The 19,574-nt window shown below is 40.3% G+C and overlaps 8 non-coding genes across 8 annotated transcripts; all 8 read right to left on the reverse strand.

The window, feature by feature from the left end:
• Positions 1-706: 706 nt before the first annotated feature.
• Positions 707-779, reverse strand: TRNAR-CCU (transfer RNA arginine (anticodon CCU)). Its single transcript has one exon. It is a non-coding gene; the product is annotated as a tRNA-Arg (tRNA).
• A 2,207-nt stretch (positions 780-2,986) lies between these two features.
• On the reverse strand, positions 2,987-3,059 carry TRNAR-CCU (transfer RNA arginine (anticodon CCU)). The gene has a single exon. It is a non-coding gene; the product is annotated as a tRNA-Arg (tRNA).
• A 2,207-nt stretch (positions 3,060-5,266) lies between these two features.
• On the reverse strand, positions 5,267-5,339 carry TRNAR-CCU (transfer RNA arginine (anticodon CCU)). Its single transcript has one exon. It is a non-coding gene; the product is annotated as a tRNA-Arg (tRNA).
• A 2,207-nt stretch (positions 5,340-7,546) lies between these two features.
• On the reverse strand, positions 7,547-7,619 carry TRNAR-CCU (transfer RNA arginine (anticodon CCU)). The gene has a single exon. It is a non-coding gene; the product is annotated as a tRNA-Arg (tRNA).
• A 4,487-nt stretch (positions 7,620-12,106) lies between these two features.
• TRNAR-CCU (transfer RNA arginine (anticodon CCU)) lies at positions 12,107-12,179 on the reverse strand. Its single transcript has one exon. It is a non-coding gene; the product is annotated as a tRNA-Arg (tRNA).
• A 2,207-nt stretch (positions 12,180-14,386) lies between these two features.
• TRNAR-CCU (transfer RNA arginine (anticodon CCU)) lies at positions 14,387-14,459 on the reverse strand. The gene has a single exon. It is a non-coding gene; the product is annotated as a tRNA-Arg (tRNA).
• A 2,207-nt stretch (positions 14,460-16,666) lies between these two features.
• TRNAR-CCU (transfer RNA arginine (anticodon CCU)) lies at positions 16,667-16,739 on the reverse strand. The gene has a single exon. It is a non-coding gene; the product is annotated as a tRNA-Arg (tRNA).
• A 2,207-nt stretch (positions 16,740-18,946) lies between these two features.
• TRNAR-CCU (transfer RNA arginine (anticodon CCU)) lies at positions 18,947-19,019 on the reverse strand. Its single transcript has one exon. It is a non-coding gene; the product is annotated as a tRNA-Arg (tRNA).
• Positions 19,020-19,574: the final 555 nt, after the last annotated feature.

Here is a 19,574-nt window from a genome sequence, read left to right on the forward strand (position 1 = left end):
TAAACGTCTGCCTTGGCCCTTAGTTGGCATGGCAAATTTTCAAAATAGAGAGAGGACAAGCATCCCAAGCAGTGTCCCAATATCTCTCTAATGTCCTTGTTGAAACCAAAGGTTGTTAAACAGGACATACAATCTACATCAACTAAAAGCAGAAAAGTAAAGCTGCCTTTCACAGGTGTCCCATCAACTTCTCAGTCTAACAACACCCCGGGTGTTTTGAAAAATCTATTTAACTGCCATCATTGAAACACCACCCTGCCCTCCCTAAACTCAGTTTGGTTTCTAAGACTAGGGGCCCAGCGATAGTAGCACAAAATAGGGTGCACTGTCTTCCCATCTGCTGCACTTTTTTCAAGAAATACTTCTTTATCAACATAGTAGTTTCACATGGTATTTTTAATTATTCAACAGTTTATACATTCAAGTGGTGAAATAAGTACGTGTTTTAATGCTAAATGGGAGACTGCCTGCGAGTGCTATCCAAAGGAGGACATAAAAAATGTCTAGCCAGAAAGGTGGGTTGAAATCCCATTCTCCAGACTGGGCCCAAGAGTAGGATATGTAGGCAAATGTTTTTGAGTTCCAGCACTTGTGTTTTGAAGGTAGATTGATGTTCCATAGCTGCAAAGTCTATGTAAAGCAAGGGCTGAATTGTGTGGTTTGGGCTTTGAAAATGTAAAAGTCAAGAGCTGAAGGTACAGAGTTTCACCCCAGATGGGACTTGAACTCACAATCCCTGGCTTAGGAGGCCAGTGCCTTATCCATTAGGCCACTGGGGCCATGTTGATGCTGCTCTCCCCTGTCTTCCAGATACAAGATCCACTCCCTATCATGTGGTCTCTACCGCAGTTTAAGTCTATGGAATCACTTATACAATACATTCACAACAAGCAATCCATGGATAACTCCCCTCTCTTTAAAGTCCTTACAACTATTCAAATATCTAATATACCCTCACCTGGAAGAACAACACAATGCGGACGCTAAACTCTCCTAACTTCACTTCACATGTCACAACAAAATGCCCACTGCTCGAGCCAGCAGGAAACATCAAGGCAGCTCAAGGAATACAACTGCACTTGCAGTTCTAACAACATCAACCCGAACTAGCATTTCCTTCTTCTGATATACATATTTATAGAGAGATTTTTAATGATCGGTGCTTAGCAGAAAGGAGATACTTATGGCAAAAGGTTTACTTTTTGCACACTGTAGATCATTACTGGAAAGATAGACTCTATCTGCATATTTACACATCATTTTTAATATGACTCAGAAATGTCATGCCTTTTTTTGAACAAATTATTACATGGTTTGTGAGAACGTCTAATTCAGCACTACAGCTTCTGCTTTCATTCTCCATGCCTGAAAACATAATCTTCCATATGAAACAACAAAAGACTAGGAGTTTTTTGTTTTTTTTGAGTGATGGCATTGAAATGTGCAGTAAGAAATAAAGTACCTTTGTCATACATAAAAAGGATAACGCAAGTCACCTCCGAGTTCATTCACCCCACAGAGGAATTCTGTCTTCACCCACTTTCCTCTATGTGATCACTAAGCTACTCCACAACTTGCAATACCTTTACAACATACGACAGGGTGTGTTTTATCCCACACATCCATTCAAACATATATCTTTTCTGTTCAGACATAAAACAAGCACATTTCTCCATTCCTATCCTAGCAGTGGAGAAAATGCTCTGCTGTGGTACTTGAACAGGTGGCGGAGTAAAGTTTGTTGGAATTGGTTATTTTATCAGCACGCTTCCGTGCTAATGTTGTTAAGAAGGAAGACCCTTAGGAAACTAGATAAACATCTCCAAAATACATCTTCTTCCACCCCAGAAATAACTCAAACCCACAATCCCTTTGTGAGTATTTGACTGCCTTAGAATTAGGCCAACGGGGTTGCACAGGAGTGCTGTTAACCAATAGCTACAAACACTTTCTAAAAATACAACACATATTCTACATGTTTGTCGCTCCCACTCAGGTATAAAAGAAGTTCATATCACCTTTAAAGAGTCCCCAGCTGTGGTGATTAAAGTTTGAAATGGCTGCATTTAAGAGAACTAGTTAATCCATCATGCTTCAGTCCCACTGTTCTTACGAGTGAAGGACCTGGTGTGGCAGACTCCTACGATATAATTTGGCCATCTTGTTTGTTCACAATATATGCACTCTTAAGGGAACAACAGGTAGTACTAACAAAGTATTACAATCTGCGCCAAATGTATGCTCTAGGTTTGGAAAATTAGAGTTGGGCAAGGCTAAAACTAAACGTCTGCCTTGGCCCTTAGTTGGCATGGCAAATTTTCAAAATAGAGAGAGGACAAGCATCCCAGGCAGTGTCCCAATATCTCTCTAATGTCCTTGTTGAAACCAAAGCTTGTTAAACAGGACATACAATCTACACCAACTAAAAGCAGACAAGTAAAGCTGCCTTTCACAGGTGTCCCATCAACTTCTCAGTCTAACAACACCCCGGGTGTTTTGAAAAATCTATTTAACTGCCATCATTGAAACACCACCCTGCCCTCCCTAAACTCAGTTTGGTTTCTAAGACTAGGGGCCCAGCGATAGTAGCATAAAATAGGGTGCACTGTCTTCCCATCTGCTGCACTTTTTTTGAGAAATACTTCTTTATCAACATAGCAGTTTCACATGGTATTTTTAATTATTCAACAGTTTATGCATTCAAGTGGTGAAATAAGTACATGTTTTAATGCTAAATGGGAGACTGCCTGCGAGTGCTATCCAAAGGAGGACATAAAAAATGTCTAGCCAGAAAGGTGGGTTGAAATCCCATTCTCCAGACTGGGCCCAAGAGTAGAATATGTAGGTAAATGTTTTTGAGTTCCAGCACTTGTGTTTTGAAGGTAGATTGATGTTCCATAGCTGCAAAGTCTATGTAAAGGAAGGGCTGAATTGTGTGGTTTGTGCTTTGAAAATGTAAAAGTCAAGAGCTGAACGTACAGAGTTTCACCCCAGATGGGACTTGAACCCACAATCCCTGGCTTAGGAGGCCAGTGCCTTATCCATTAGGCCACTGGGGCCACGTTGATACTGCTCTCCCCTGTCCTCCAAATACAAGATCCACTCCCTATCATGTGGCCTCTACCGCAGTTTAAGTCTATGGAATCACTTATACAATACATTCACAACAAGCAATCCATGGATAACTCCCCTCTCTTTAAAGTCCTTACAACTATTCAAATAGCTAATATACCCTCACCTGGAAGAACAACACCATGCGGACACTAAACTCTCCTAACTTCACTTCACATGTCACAACAAAATGCCCACTGCTCGAGCCAGCAGGAAACATCAAGGCAGCTCAAGGAATACAACTGCACTTGCAGTTCTAACAACATCAACCCGAACTAGCATTTCCTTCTTCTGATATACATATTTATAGAGAGATTTTTAATGATCGGTGCTTAGCAGAAAGGAGATACTTATGGCAAAAGGTTTACTTTTTGCACACTGTAGATCATTACTGGAAAGATAGACTCTATCTGCATATTTACACATCATTTTGAATATGACTCAGAAATGTCATGCCTTTTTTTGAACAAATTATTACATGGTTTGTGAGAACGTCTAATTCAGCACTACAGCTTCTGCTTTCATTCTCCATGCCTGAAAACTTAATCTTCCATATGAAACAACAAAAGACTAGGAATTTTTTGTTTTTTTTGAGTGATGGCATTGAAATGTGCAGTAAGAAATAAAGTACCTTTGTCATACATAAAAAGGATAACGCAAGTCACCTCCGAGTTCATTCACCCCACAGAGGAATTCTGTCTTCACCCACTTACCTCTATGTGATCACTAAGCAACTCCACAACTTGCAATACCTTTACAACATACGACAGGGTGTGTTTTATCCCACACATCCATTCAAACATATATCTTTTGTGCTCAGACATAAAACAAGCACATTTCTCCATTCCTATCCTAGCAGTGGAGAAAATGCTCTGCTGTGGTACTTGAACAGGTGGCGGAGTAAAGTTTGTTGGAATTGGTTATTTTATCAGCACGCTTCAGTGCTAATGTTGTTAAGAAGGAAGACCCTTCGGAAACTAGATAAACATCTCCAAAATACATCTTCTTCCACCCCAGAAAGTACTCAAACCCACAATCCCTTTGTGAGTATTTGACTGCCTTAGAATTAGGCCAACAGGGTTGCACAGGAGTGCTGTTAACCAATAGCTACAAACACTTTCTAAAAATACGACACTTATTCTACATGTTTGTCGCTCCCACTCAGGTATAAAAGAAGTTCATATCACCTTTAAAGAGTCCCCAGCTGTGGTGATTAAAGTTTGAAATGGCTGCATTTAAGGGAACTAGTTAATCCATCATGCTTCAGTCCCACTGTTCTTACGAGTGAAGGACCTGGTGTGGTAGACTCCTACGATATAATTTGGCCATCTTGTTTGTTCACAATATATGCACTCTTAAGGGAACAACAGGTAGTACTAACACAGTATTACAATCTGCGCCAAATGTATGCTCTAGGTCTGGAAAATTAGAGTTGGGCAAGGCTAAAACTAAACGTCTGCCTTGGCCCTTAGTTGGCATGGCAAATTTTCAAAATAGAGAGAGGACAAGCATCCCAGACAGTGTCCCAATATCTCTCTAATGTCCTTGTTGAAACCAAAGGTTGTTAAACAGGACATACAATCTACATCAATTAAAAGCAGAAAAGTAAAGCTGCCTTTCACAGGTGTCCCATCAACTTCTCAGTCTAACAACACCCCGGGTGTTTTGAAAAATCTATTTAACTGCCATCATTGAAACACCACCCTGCCCTCCCTAAACTCAGTTTGGTTTCTAAGACTAGGGGCCCAGCGATAGTAGCACAAAATAGAGTGCACTGTCTTCCCATCTGCTGCCCTTTTTTCAAGAAATACTTCTTTATCAACATAGCAGTTTCACATGGTATTTTTAATTATTCAACAGTTTATACATTCAAGTGGTGAAATAAGTACATGTTTTAATGCTAAATGGGAGACTGCCTGCGAGTGCTATCCAAAGGAGGACATAAAAAATGTCTAGCCAGAAAGGTGGGTTGAAATCCCATTCTCCAGACTGGGCCCAAGAGTAGGATATGTAGGCAAATGTTTTTGAGTTCCAGCACTTGTGTTTTGAAGGTAGATTGATGTTCCATAGCTGCAAAGTCTATGTAAAGCAAGGGCTGAATTGTGTGGTTTGTGCTTTGAAAATGTAAAACTCAAGAGCTGAATGTACAGAGTTTCACCCCAAATGGGACTTGAACCCACAATCCCTGGCTTAGGAGGCCAGTGCCTTATCCATTAGGCCACTGGGGCCATGTTGATGCTGCTCTCCCCTGTCCTCCAAATACAAGATCCACTCTCTATCATGTGGTCTCTACCGCAGTTTAAGTCTATGGAATCACTTATGCAATACATTCACAACAAGCAATCCATGGATAACTCCCCTCTCTTTAAAGTCCTTACAACTATTCAAATATCTAATATACCCTCACCTGGAAGAACAACACAATGCGGACGCTAAACTCTCCTAACTTCACTTCACATGTCACAACAAAATGCCCACTGCTCGAGCCAGCAGGAAACGTCAAGGCAGCTCCAGGAATACAACTGCACTTGCAGTTCTAACAACATCAACCCGAACTAGCATTTCCTTCTTCTGATATACATATTTTTAGAGAGATTTTTAATGATCGGTGCTTAGCAGAAAGGAGATACTTATGGCAAAAGGTTTACTTTTTGCACACTGTAGATCATTACTGGAAAGATAGACTCTATCTGCATATTTACACATCATTTTTAATATGACTCAGAAATGTCATGCCTTTTTTTGAACAAATTATTACATGGTTTGTGAGAACGTCTAATTCAGCACTACAGCTTCTGCTTTCATTCTCCATGCCTGAAAACATAATCTTCCATATGAAACAACAAAAGACTAGGAATTTTTTGTTTTTTTTGAGTGATGGCATTGAAATGTGCAGTAAGAAATAAAGTACCTTTGTCATACATAAAAAGGATAACGCAAGTCACCTCCGAGTTCATTCACCCCACAGAGGAATTCTGTCTTCACCCACTTACCTCTATGTGATCACTAAGCTACTCCACAACTTGCAATACCTTTACAACATACGACAGGGTGTGTTTTATCCCACACATCCATTCAAACATATAGCTTTTCTGCTCAGACATAAAACAAGCACATTTCTCCATTCCTATCCTAGCAGTGGAGAAAATGCTCTGCTGTGGTACTTGAACAGGTGGCGGAGTAAAGTTTGTTGGAATTGGTTATTTTATCAGCACGCTTCAGTGCTAATGTTGTTAAGAAGGAAGACCCTTAGGAAACTAGATAAACATCTCCAAAATACATCTTCTTCCACCCCAGAAAGAACTCAAACCCACAATCCCTTTGTGAGTATTTGGCTGCCTTAGAATTAGGCCAACAGGGTTGCACAGGAGTGCTGTTAACCAATAGCTACAAACACTTTCTAAAAATACGACACATATTCTACATGTTTGTCGCTCCCACTCAGGTATAAAAGAAGTTCATATCACCTTTAAAGAGTCCCCAGCTGTGGTGATTAAAGTTTGAAATGGCTGCATTTAAGGGAACTAGTTAATCCATCATGCTTCAGTCCCACTGTTCTTACGAGTGAAGGACCTGGTGTGGTAGACTCCTACGATATAATTTGGCCATCTTGTTTGTTCACAACATATGCACTCTTAAGGGAACAACAGGTCGTACTAACAAAGTATTACAATCTGCGCCAAATGTATGCTCTAGGTTTGGAAAATTAGAGTTGGGCAAGGCTAAAACTAAACGTCTGCCTTGGCCCTTAGTTAGCATGGCAAATTTTCAAAATAGAGAGAGGACAAGCATCCCAGGCAGTGTCCCAATATCTCCCTAATGTCCTTGTTGAAACCAAAGGTTGTTAAACAGGACATACAATCTACATCAACTAAAAGCAGAAAAGTAAAGCTGCCTTTCACAGGTGTCCCATCAACTTCTCAGTCTAACAACACCCCGGGTGTTTTGAAAAATCTATTTAACTGCCATCATTGAAACACCACCCTGCCCTCCCTAAACTCAGTTTGGTTTCTAAGACTAGGGGCCCAGCGATAGTAGCACAAAATAGGGTGCACTGTCTTCCCATCTGCTGCACTTTTTTCAAGAAATACTTCTTTATCAACATAGCAGTTTCACATGATATTTTTAATTATTCAACAGTTTATACATTCAAGTGGTTAAATAAGTACATGTTTTAATGCTAAATGGGAGACTGCCTGCGAGTGCTATCCAAAGGAGGACATAAAAAATGTCTAGCCAGAAAGGTGGGTTGAAATCCCATTCTCCAGACTGGGCCCAAGAGTAGGATATGTAGGCAAATGTTTTTGAGTTCCAGCACTTGTGTTTTGAAGGTAGGTTGATGTTCCATAGCTGCAAAGTCTATGTAAAGCAAGGGCTGAATTGTGTGGTTTGTGCTTTGAAAATGTAAAAGTCAAGAGCTGAAAGTACAGAGTTTCACCCCAGATGGGACTTGAACCCACAATCCCTGGCTTAGGAGGCCAGTGCCTTATCCATTAGGCCACTGGGGCCATGTTGATGCTGCTCTCCCCTGTCCTCCAAATACAAGATCCACTCCCTATCATGTGGTCTCTACCGCAGTATAAGTCTATGGAATCACTTATACAATACATTCACAACAAGAAATCCATGGATAACTCCCCTCTCTTTAAAGTCCTTACAAATATTCAAATATCTAATATACCCTCACCTGGAAGAACAACACAAAGCGGACGCTAAACTCTCCTAACTTCACTTCACATGTCACAACAAAATGCCCACTGCTCGAGCCAGCAGGAAACGTCAAGGCAGCTCAAGGAACACAACTGCACTTGCAGTTCTAACAACATCAACCCGAACTAGCATTTCCGTCTTCTGATATACATATTTATAGAGAGATTTTTAATGATCGGTGCTTAGCAGAAAGGAGATACTTATGGCAAAAGGTTTACTTTTTGCACACTGTAGATCATTACTGGAAAGATAGACTCTATCTGCATATTTACACATCATTTTTAATATGACTCAGAAATGTCATGCCTTTTTTTGAACAAATTATTACATGGTTTGTGAGAACGTCTAATTCAGCACTACAGCTTCTGCTTTCATTCTCCATGCCTGAAAACATAATCTTCCATATGAAACAACAAAAGACTAGGTATTTTTTGGTTTTTTTGAGTGATGGCATTGAAATGTGCAGTAAGAAATAAAGTACCTTTGTCATACATAAAAAGGATAACGCAAGTCACCTCTGAGTTCATTCAGCCCACAGAGGAATTCTGTCTTCACCCACTTTCCTCTATGTGATCACTAAGCTACTCCACAACTTGCAATACCTTTACAACATACGACAGGGTGTGTTTTATCCCACACATCTATTCAAACATATATCTTTTCTGTTCAGACATAAGACAAGCACATTTCTCCATTCCTATCCTAGCAGTGGAGAAAATGCTCTGCTGTGGTACTTGAACAGGAGGCGGAGTAAAGTTTGTTGGAATTGGTTATTTTATCAGCACGCTTCCGTGCTAATGTTGTTAAGAAGGAAGACCCTTAGGAAACTAGATAAACATCTCCAAAATACATCTTCTTCCACCCCAGAAATAACTCAAACCCACAATCCCTTTGTGAGTATTTGACTGCCTTAGAATTAGGCCAACGGGGTTGCACAGGAGTGCTGTTAACCAATAGCTACAAACACTTTCTAAAAATACAACACATATTCTACATGTTTGTCGCTCCCACTCAGGTATAAAAGAAGTTCATATCACCTTTAAAGAGTCCCCAGCTGTGGTGATTAAAGTTTGAAATGGCTGCATTTAAGGGAACTAGTTAATCCATCATGCTTCAGTCCCACTGTTCTTACGAGTGAAGGACCTGGTGTGGCAGACTCCTACGATATCATTTGGCCATCTTGTTTGTTCTCAATATATGCACTCTTAAGGGAACAACAGGTAGTACTAACAAAGTATTACAATCTGCGCCAAATGTATGCTCTAGGTTTGGAAAATTAGAGTTGGGTAAGGCTAAAACTAAACGTCTGCCTTGGCCCTTAGTTGGCATGGCAAATTTTCAAAATAGAGAGAGGACACGCATCCCAGGCAGTGTCCCAATATCTCTATAATGTCCTTGTTGAAACCAAAGGTTGTTAAACAGGACATACAATCTACATCAACTAAAAGCAGACAAGTAAAGTTGCCTTTCACAGGTGTCCCATCAACTTCTCAGTCTAACAACACCCCGGGTGTTTTGAAAAATCTATTTAACTGCCATCATTGAAACACCACCCTGCCCTCCCTAAACTCAGTTTGGTTTCTAAGACTAGGGGCCCAGCGATAGTAGCATAAAATAGGGTGCACTGTCTTCCCATCTGCTGCACTTTTTTTGAGAAATACTTCTTTATCAACATAGCAGTTTCACATGGTATTTTTAATTATTCAACAGTTTATGCATTCAAGTGGTGAAATAAGTACATGTTTTAATGCTAAATGGGAGACTGCCTGAGAGTGCTATCCAAAGGAGGACATAAAAAATGTCTAGCCAGAAAGGTGGGTTGAAATCCCATTCTCCAGACTGGGCCCAAGAGTAGAATATGTAGGTAAATGTTTTTGAGTTCCAGCACTTGTGTTTTGAAGGTAGATTGATGTTCCATAGCTGCAAAGTCTATGTAAAGGAAGGGCTGAATTGTGTGGTTTGTGCTTTGAAAATGTAAAAGTCAAGAGCTGAATGTACAGAGTTTCACCCCAGATGGAACTTGAACCCACAATCCCTGGCTTAGGAGGCCAGTATCTTATCCATTAGGCCACTGGGGCCACGTTGATACTGCTCTCCCCTGTCCTCCAAATACAAGATCCACTCCCTATCATGTGGTCTCTACCGCAGTTTAAGTCTATGGAATCACTTATACAATACATTCACAACAAGCAATCCATGGATAACTCCCCTCTCTTTAAAGTCCTTACAACTATTCAAATAGCTAATATACCCTCACCTGGAAGAACAACACCATGCGGACACTAAACTCTCCTAACTTCACTTCACATGTCACAACAAAATGCCCACTGCTCGAGCCAGCAGGAAACATCAAGGCAGCTCAAGGAATACAATTGCACTTGCAGTTCTAACAACATCAACCCGAACTAGCATTTCCTTCTTCTGATATACATATTTATAGAGAGATTTTTAATGATCGGTGCTTAGCAGAAAGGAGATACTTATGACAAAAGGTTTACTTTTTGCACACTGTAGATCATTACTGGAAAGATAGACTCTATCTGCATATTTACACATCATTTTTAATATGACTCAGAAATGTCATGCCTTTTTTTGAACAAATTATTACATGGTTTGTGAGAACATCTAATTCAGCACTACAGCTTCTGCTTTCATTCTCCATGCCTGAAAACATAATCTTCCATATGAAACAACAAAAGACTCGGAATTTTTTGTTTTTTTTGAGTGATGGCATTGAAATGTGCAGTAAGAAAAAAAGTACCTTTGTCATACATAAAAAGGATAACGCAAGTCACCTCCGAGTTCATTCACCCCACAGAGGAATTCTGTCTTCACCCACTTACCTCTATGTGATCACTAAGCTACTCCACAACTTGCAATACCTTTACAACATACGACAGGGTGTGTTTTATCCCACACATCCATTCAAACATATATCTTTTGTGCTCAGACATAAAACAAGCACATTTCTCCATTCCTATCCTAGCAGTGGAGAAAATGCTCTACTGTGGTACTTGAACAGGTGGCGGAGTAAAGTTTGTTGGCATTGGTTATTTTATCAGCACGCTTCAGTGCTAATGTTGTTAAGAAGGAAGACCCTTAGGAAACTAGATAAACATCTCCAAAATACATCTTCTTCCACCCCAGAAAGAACTCAAACCCACAATCCCTTTGTGAGTATTTGACTGCCTTAGAATTAGGCCAACAGGGTTGCACAGGAGTGCTGTTAACCAATAGCTACAAACACTTTCTAAAAATACGACACATATTCTACATGTTTGTCGCTCCCACTCAGGTATAAAAGAAGTTCATATCACCTTTAAAGAGTCCCCAGCTGTGGTGATTAAAGTTTGAAATGGCTGCATTTAAGGGAACTAGTTAATCCATCATGCTTCGGTCCCACTGTTCTTACGAGTGAAGGACCTGGTGTGGTAGACTCCTACGATATAATTTGGCCATCTTGTTTGTTCACAATATTTGCACTCTTAAGGGAACAACAGGTAGTACTAACACAGCATTACAATCTGCGCCAAATGTATGCTCTAGGTTTGGAAAATTAGAGTTGGGCAAGGCTAAAACTAAACGTCTGCCTTGGCCCTTAGTTGGCATGGCAAATTTTCAAAATAGAGAGAGGACAAGCATCCCAAGCAGTGTCCCAATATCTCTCTAATGTCCTTGTTGAAACCAAAGGTTGTTAAACAGGACATACAATCTACATCAACTAAAAGCAGAAAAGTAAAGCTGCCTTTCACAGGTGTCCCATCAACTTCTCAGTCTAACAACACCCCGGGTGTTTTGAAAAATCTATTTAACTGCCATCATTGAAACACCACCCTGCCCTCCCTAAACTCAGTTTGGTTTCTAAGACTAGGGGCCCAGCGATAGTAGCACAAAATAGGGTGCACTGTCTTCCCATCTGCTGCACTTTTTTCAAGAAATACTTCTTTATCAACATAGTAGTTTCACATGGTATTTTTAATTATTCAACAGTTTATACATTCAAGTGGTGAAATAAGTACGTGTTTTAATGCTAAATGGGAGACTGCCTGCGAGTGCTATCCAAAGGAGGACATAAAAAATGTCTAGCCAGAAAGGTGGGTTGAAATCCCATTCTCCAGACTGGGCCCAAGAGTAGGATATGTAGGCAAATGTTTTTGAGTTCCAGCACTTGTGTTTTGAAGGTAGATTGATGTTCCATAGCTGCAAAGTCTATGTAAAGCAAGGGCTGAATTGTGTGGTTTGGGCTTTGAAAATGTAAAAGTCAAGAGCTGAAGGTACAGAGTTTCACCCCAGATGGGACTTGAACTCACAATCCCTGGCTTAGGAGGCCAGTGCCTTATCCATTAGGCCACTGGGGCCATGTTGATGCTGCTCTCCCCTGTCTTCCAGATACAAGATCCACTCCCTATCATGTGGTCTCTACCGCAGTTTAAGTCTATGGAATCACTTATACAATACATTCACAACAAGCAATCCATGGATAACTCCCCTCTCTTTAAAGTCCTTACAACTATTCAAATATCTAATATACCCTCACCTGGAAGAACAACACAATGCGGACGCTAAACTCTCCTAACTTCACTTCACATGTCACAACAAAATGCCCACTGCTCGAGCCAGCAGGAAACATCAAGGCAGCTCAAGGAATACAACTGCACTTGCAGTTCTAACAACATCAACCCGAACTAGCATTTCCTTCTTCTGATATACATATTTATAGAGAGATTTTTAATGATCGGTGCTTAGCAGAAAGGAGATACTTATGGCAAAAGGTTTACTTTTTGCACACTGTAGATCATTACTGGAAAGATAGACTCTATCTGCATATTTACACATCATTTTTAATATGACTCAGAAATGTCATGCCTTTTTTTGAACAAATTATTACATGGTTTGTGAGAACGTCTAATTCAGCACTACAGCTTCTGCTTTCATTCTCCATGCCTGAAAACATAATCTTCCATATGAAACAACAAAAGACTAGGAATTTTTTGTTTTTTTTGAGTGATGGCATTGAAATGTGCAGTAAGAAATAAAGTACCTTTGTCATACATAAAAAGGATAACGCAAGTCACCTCCGAGTTCATTCACCCCACAGAGGAATTCTGTCTTCACCCACTTTCCTCTATGTGATCACTAAGCTACTCCACAACTTGCAATACCTTTACAACATACGACAGGGTGTGTTTTATCCCACACATCCATTCAAACATATATCTTTTCTGTTCAGACATAAAACAAGCACATTTCTCCATTCCTATCCTAGCAGTGGAGAAAATGCTCTGCTGTGGTACTTGAACAGGTGGCGGAGTAAAGTTTGTTGGAATTGGTTATTTTATCAGCACGCTTCCGTGCTAATGTTGTTAAGAAGGAAGACCCTTAGGAAACTAGATAAACATCTCCAAAATACATCTTCTTCCACCCCAGAAATAACTCAAACCCACAATCCCTTTGTGAGTATTTGACTGCCTTAGAATTAGGCCAACGGGGTTGCACAGGAGTGCTGTTAACCAATAGCTACAAACACTTTCTAAAAATACAACACATATTCTACATGTTTGTCGCTCCCACTCAGGTATAAAAGAAGTTCATATCACCTTTAAAGAGTCCCCAGCTGTGGTGATTAAAGTTTGAAATGGCTGCATTTAAGAGAACTAGTTAATCCATCATGCTTCAGTCCCACTGTTCTTACGAGTGAAGGACCTGGTGTGGCAGACTCCTACGATATAATTTGGCCATCTTGTTTGTTCACAATATTTGCACTCTTAAGGGAACAACAGGTAGTACTAACACAGCATTACAATCTGCGCCAAATGTATGCTCTAGGTTTGGAAAATTAGAGTTGGGCAAGGCTAAAACTAAACGTCTGCCTTGGCCCTTAGTTGGCATGGCAAATTTTCAAAATAGAGAGAGGACAAGCATCCCAAGCAGTGTCCCAATATCTCTCTAATGTCCTTGTTGAAACCAAAGGTTGTTAAACAGGACATACAATCTACATCAACTAAAAGCAGAAAAGTAAAGCTGCCTTTCACAGGTGTCCCATCAACTTCTCAGTCTAACAACACCCCGGGTGTTTTGAAAAATCTATTTAACTGCCATCATTGAAACACCACCCTGCCCTCCCTAAACTCAGTTTGGTTTCTAAGACTAGGGGCCCAGCGATAGTAGCACAAAATAGGGTGCACTGTCTTCCCATCTGCTGCACTTTTTTCAAGAAATACTTCTTTATCAACATAGTAGTTTCACATGGTATTTTTAATTATTCAACAGTTTATACATTCAAGTGGTGAAATAAGTACGTGTTTTAATGCTAAATGGGAGACTGCCTGCGAGTGCTATCCAAAGGAGGACATAAAAAATGTCTAGCCAGAAAGGTGGGTTGAAATCCCATTCTCCAGACTGGGCCCAAGAGTAGGATATGTAGGCAAATGTTTTTGAGTTCCAGCACTTGTGTTTTGAAGGTAGATTGATGTTCCATAGCTGCAAAGTCTATGTAAAGCAAGGGCTGAATTGTGTGGTTTCGGCTTTGAAAATGTAAAAGTCAAGAGCTGAAGGTACAGAGTTTCACCCCAGATGGGACTTGAACTCACAATCCCTGGCTTAGGAGGCCAGTGCCTTATCCATTAGGCCACTGGGGCCATGTTGATGCTGCTCTCCCCTGTCTTCCAGATACAAGATCCACTCCCTATCATGTGGTCTCTACCGCAGTTTAAGTCTATGGAATCACTTATACAATACATTCACAACAAGCAATCCATGGATAACTCCCCTCTCTTTAAAGTCCTTACAACTATTCAAATATCTAATATACCCTCACCTGGAAGAACAACACAATGCGGATGCTAAACTCTCCTAACTTCACTTCACATGTCACAACAAAATGCCCACTGCTCGAGCCAGCAGGAAACATCAAGGCAGCTCAAGGAATACAACTGCACTTGCAGTTCTAACAACATCAACCCGAACTAGCATTTCCTTCTTCTGATATACATATTTATAGAGAGATTTTTAATGATCGGTGCTTAGCAGAAAGGAGATACTTATGGCAAAAGGTTTACTTTTTGCACACTGTAGATCATTACTGGAAAGATAGACTCTATCTGCATATTTACACATCATTTTTAATATGACTCAGAAATGTCATGCCTTTTTTTGAACAAATTATTACATGGTTTGTGAGAACGTCTAATTCAGCACTACAGCTTCTGCTTTCATTCTCCATGCCTGAAAACATAATCTTCCATATGAAACAACAAAAGACTAGGAATTTTTTGTTTTTTTTGAGTGATGGCATTGAAATGTGCAGTAAGAAATAAAGTACCTTTGTCATACATAAAAAGGATAACGCAAGTCACCTCCGAGTTCATTCACCCCACAGAGGAATTCTGTCTTCACCCACTTTCCTCTATGTGATCACTAAGCTACTCCACAACTTGCAATACCTTTACAACATACGACAGGGTGTGTTTTATCCCACACATCCATTCAAACATATATCTTTTCTGTTCAGACATAAAACAAGCACATTTCTCCATTCCTATCCTAGCAGTGGAGAAAATGCTCTGCTGTGGTACTTGAACAGGTGGCGGAGTAAAGTTTGTTGGAATTGGTTATTTTATCAGCACGCTTCCGTGCTAATGTTGTTAAGAAGGAAGACCCTTAGGAAACTAGATAAACATCTCCAAATTACATCTTCTTCCACCCCAGAAATAACTCAAACCCACAATCCCTTTGTGAGTATTTGACTGCCTTAGAATTAGGCCAACGGGGTTGCACAGGAGTGCTGTTAACCAATAGCTACAAACACTTTCTAAAAATACAACACATATTCTACATGTTTGTCGCTCCCACTCAGGTATAAAAGAAGTTCATATCACCTTTAAAGAGTCCCCAGCTGTGGTGATTAAAGTTTGAAATGGCTGCATTTAAGAGAACTAGTTAATCCATCATGCTTCAGTCCCACTGTTCTTACGAGTGAAGGACCTGGTGTGGCAGACTCCTACGATATAATTTGGCCATCTTGTTTGTTCACAATATATGCACTCTTAAGGGAACAACAGGTAGTACTAACAAAGTATTACAATCTGCGCCAAATGTATGCTCTAGGTTTGGAAAATTAGAGTTGGGCAAGGCTAAAACTAAACGTCTGCCTTGGCCCTTAGTTGGCATGGCAAATTTTCAAAATAGAGAGAGGACAAGCATCCCAGGCAGTGTCCCAATATCTCTCTAATGTCCTTGTTGAAACCAAAGCTTGTTAAACAGGACATACAATCTACACCAACTAAAAGCAGACAAGTAAAGCTGCCTTTCACAGGTGTCCCATCAACTTCTCAGTCTAACAACACCCCGGGTGTTTTGAAAAATCTATTTAACTGCCATCATTGAAACACCACCCTGCCCTCCCTAAACTCAGTTTGGTTTCTAAGACTAGGGGCCCAGCGATAGTAGCATAAAATAGGGTGCACTGTCTTCCCATCTGCTGCACTTTTTTTGAGAAATACTTCTTTATCAACATAGCAGTTTCACATGGTATTTTTAATTATTCAACAGTTTATGCATTCAAGTGGTGAAATAAGTACATGTTTTAATGCTAAATGGGAGACTGCCTGCGAGTGCTATCCAAAGGAGGACATAAAAAATGTCTAGCCAGAAAGGTGGGTTGAAATCCCATTCTCCAGACTGGGCCCAAGAGTAGAATATGTAGGTAAATGTTTTTGAGTTCCAGCACTTGTGTTTTGAAGGTAGATTGATGTTCCATAGCTGCAAAGTCTATGTAAAGGAAGGGCTGAATTGTGTGGTTTGTGCTTTGAAAATGTAAAAGTCAAGAGCTGAACGTACAGAGTTTCACCCCAGATGGGACTTGAACCCACAATCCCTGGCTTAGGAGGCCAGTGCCTTATCCATTAGGCCACTGGGGCCACGTTGCTACTGCTCTCCCCTGTCCTCCAAATACAAGATCCACTCCCTATCATGTGGCCTCTACCGCAGTTTAAGTCTATGGAATCACTTATACAATACATTCACAACAAGCAATCCATGGATAACTCCCCTCTCTTTAAAGTCCTTACAACTATTCAAATAGCTAATATACCCTCACCTGGAAGAACAACACCATGCGGACACTAAACTCTCCTAACTTCACTTCACATGTCACAACAAAATGCCCACTGCTCGAGCCAGCAGGAAACATCAAGGCAGCTCAAGGAATACAACTGCACTTGCAGTTCTAACAACATCAACCCGAACTAGCATTTCCTTCTTCTGATATACATATTTATAGAGAGATTTTTAATGATCGGTGCTTAGCAGAAAGGAGATACTTATGGCAAAAGGTTTACTTTTTGCACACTGTAGATCATTACTGGAAAGATAGACTCTATCTGCATATTTACACATCATTTTGAATATGACTCAGAAATGTCATGCCTTTTTTTGAACAAATTATTACATGGTTTGTGAGAACGTCTAATTCAGCACTACAGCTTCTGCTTTCATTCTCCATGCCTGAAAACTTAATCTTCCATATGAAACAACAAAAGACTAGGAATTTTTTGTTTTTTTTGAGTGATGGCATTGAAATGTGCAGTAAGAAATAAAGTACCTTTGTCATACATAAAAAGGATAACGCAAGTCACCTCCGAGTTCATTCACCCCACAGAGGAATTCTGTCTTCACCCACTTACCTCTATGTGATCACTAAGCAACTCCACAACTTGCAATACCTTTACAACATACGACAGGGTGTATTTTATCCCACACATCCATTCAAACATATATCTTTTGTGCTCAGACATAAAACAAGCACATTTCTCCATTCCTATCCTAGCAGTGGAGAAAATGCTCTGCTGTGGTACTTGAACAGGTGGCGGAGTAAAGTTTGTTGGAATTGGTTATTTTATCAGCACGCTTCAGTGCTAATGTTGTTAAGAAGGAAGACCCTTCGGAAACTAGATAAACATCTCCAAAATACATCTTCTTCCACCCCAGAAAGAACTCAAACCCACAATCCCTTTGTGAGTATTTGACTGCCTTAGAATTAGGCCAACAGGGTTGCACAGGAGTGCTGTTAACCAATAGCTACAAACACTTTCTAAAAATACGACACTTATTCTATATGTTTGTCGCTCCCACTCAGGTATAAAAGAAGTTCATATCACCTTTAAAGAGTCCCCAGCTGTGGTGATTAAAGTTTGAAATGGCTGCATTTAAGGGAACTAGTTAATCCATCATGCTTCAGTCCCACTGTTCTTACGAGTGAAGGACCTGGTGTGGTAGACTCCTACGATATAATTTGGCCATCTTGTTTGTTCACAATATATGCACTCTTAAGGGAACAACAGGTAGTACTAACACAGTATTACAATCTGCGCCAAATGTATGCTCTAGGTTTGGAAAATTAGAGTTGGGCAAGGCTAAAACTAAACGTCTGCCTTGGCCCTTAGTTGGCATGGCAAATTTTCAAAATAGAGAGAGGACAAGCATCCCAGACAGTGTCCCAATATCTCTCTAATGTCCTTGTTGAAACCAAAGGTTGTTAAACAGGACATACAATCTACATCAATTAAAAGCAGAAAAGTAAAGCTGCCTTTCACAGGTGTCCCATCAACTTCTCAGTCTAACAACACCCCGGGTGTTTTGAAAAATCTATTTAACTGCCATCATTGAAACACCACCCTGCCCTCCCTAAACTCAGTTTGGTTTCTAAGACTAGGGGCCCAGCGATAGTAGCACAAAATAGAGTGCACTGTCTTCCCATCTGCTGCACTTTTTTCAAGAAATACTTCTTTATCAACATAGCAGTTTCACATGGTATTTTTAATTATTCAACAGTTTATACATTCAAGTGGTGAAATAAGTACATGTTTTAATGCTAAATGGGAGACTGCCTGCGAGTGCTATCCAAAGGAGGACATAAAAAATGTCTAGCCAGAAAGGTGGGTTGAAATCCCATTCTCCAGACTGGGCCCAAGAGTAGGATATGTAGGCAAATGTTTTTGAGTTCCAGCACTTGTGTTTTGAAGGTAGATTGATGTTCCATAGCTGCAAAGTCTATGTAAAGCAAGGGCTGAATTGTGTGGTTTGTGCTTTGAAAATGTAAAACTCAAGAGCTGAATGTACAGAGTTTCACCCCAGATGGGACTTGAACCCACAATCCCTGGCTTAGGAGGCCAGTGCCTTATCCATTAGGCCACTGGGGCCATGTTGATGCTGCTCTCCCCTGTCCTCCAAATACAAGATCCACTCTCTATCATGTGGTCTCTACCGCAGTTTAAGTCTATGGAATCACTTATGCAATACATTCACAACAAGCAATCCATGGATAACTCCCCTCTCTTTAAAGTCCTTACAACTATTCAAATATCTAATATACCCTCACCTGGAAGAACAACACAATGCGGACGCTAAACTCTCCTAACTTCACTTCACATGTCACAACAAAATGCCCACTGCTCGAGCCAGCAGGAAACGTCAAGGCAGCTCCAGGAATACAACTGCACTTGCAGTTCTAACAACATCAACCCGAACTAGCATTTCCTTCTTCTGATATACATATTTTTAGAGAGATTTTTAATGATCGGTGCTTAGCAGAAAGGAGATACTTATGGCAAAAGGTTTACTTTTTGCACACTGTAGATCATTACTGGAAAGATAGACTCTATCTGCATATTTACACATCATTTTTAATATGACTCAGAAATGTCATGCCTTTTTTTGAACAAATTATTACATGGTTTGTGAGAACGTCTAATTCA

This window comes from Pleurodeles waltl, chromosome 7, assembly GCF_031143425.1.
Source record: "Pleurodeles waltl isolate 20211129_DDA chromosome 7, aPleWal1.hap1.20221129, whole genome shotgun sequence".
In the NCBI taxonomy this organism is placed as follows: Eukaryota; Metazoa; Chordata; class Amphibia; order Caudata; family Salamandridae; genus Pleurodeles; species Pleurodeles waltl.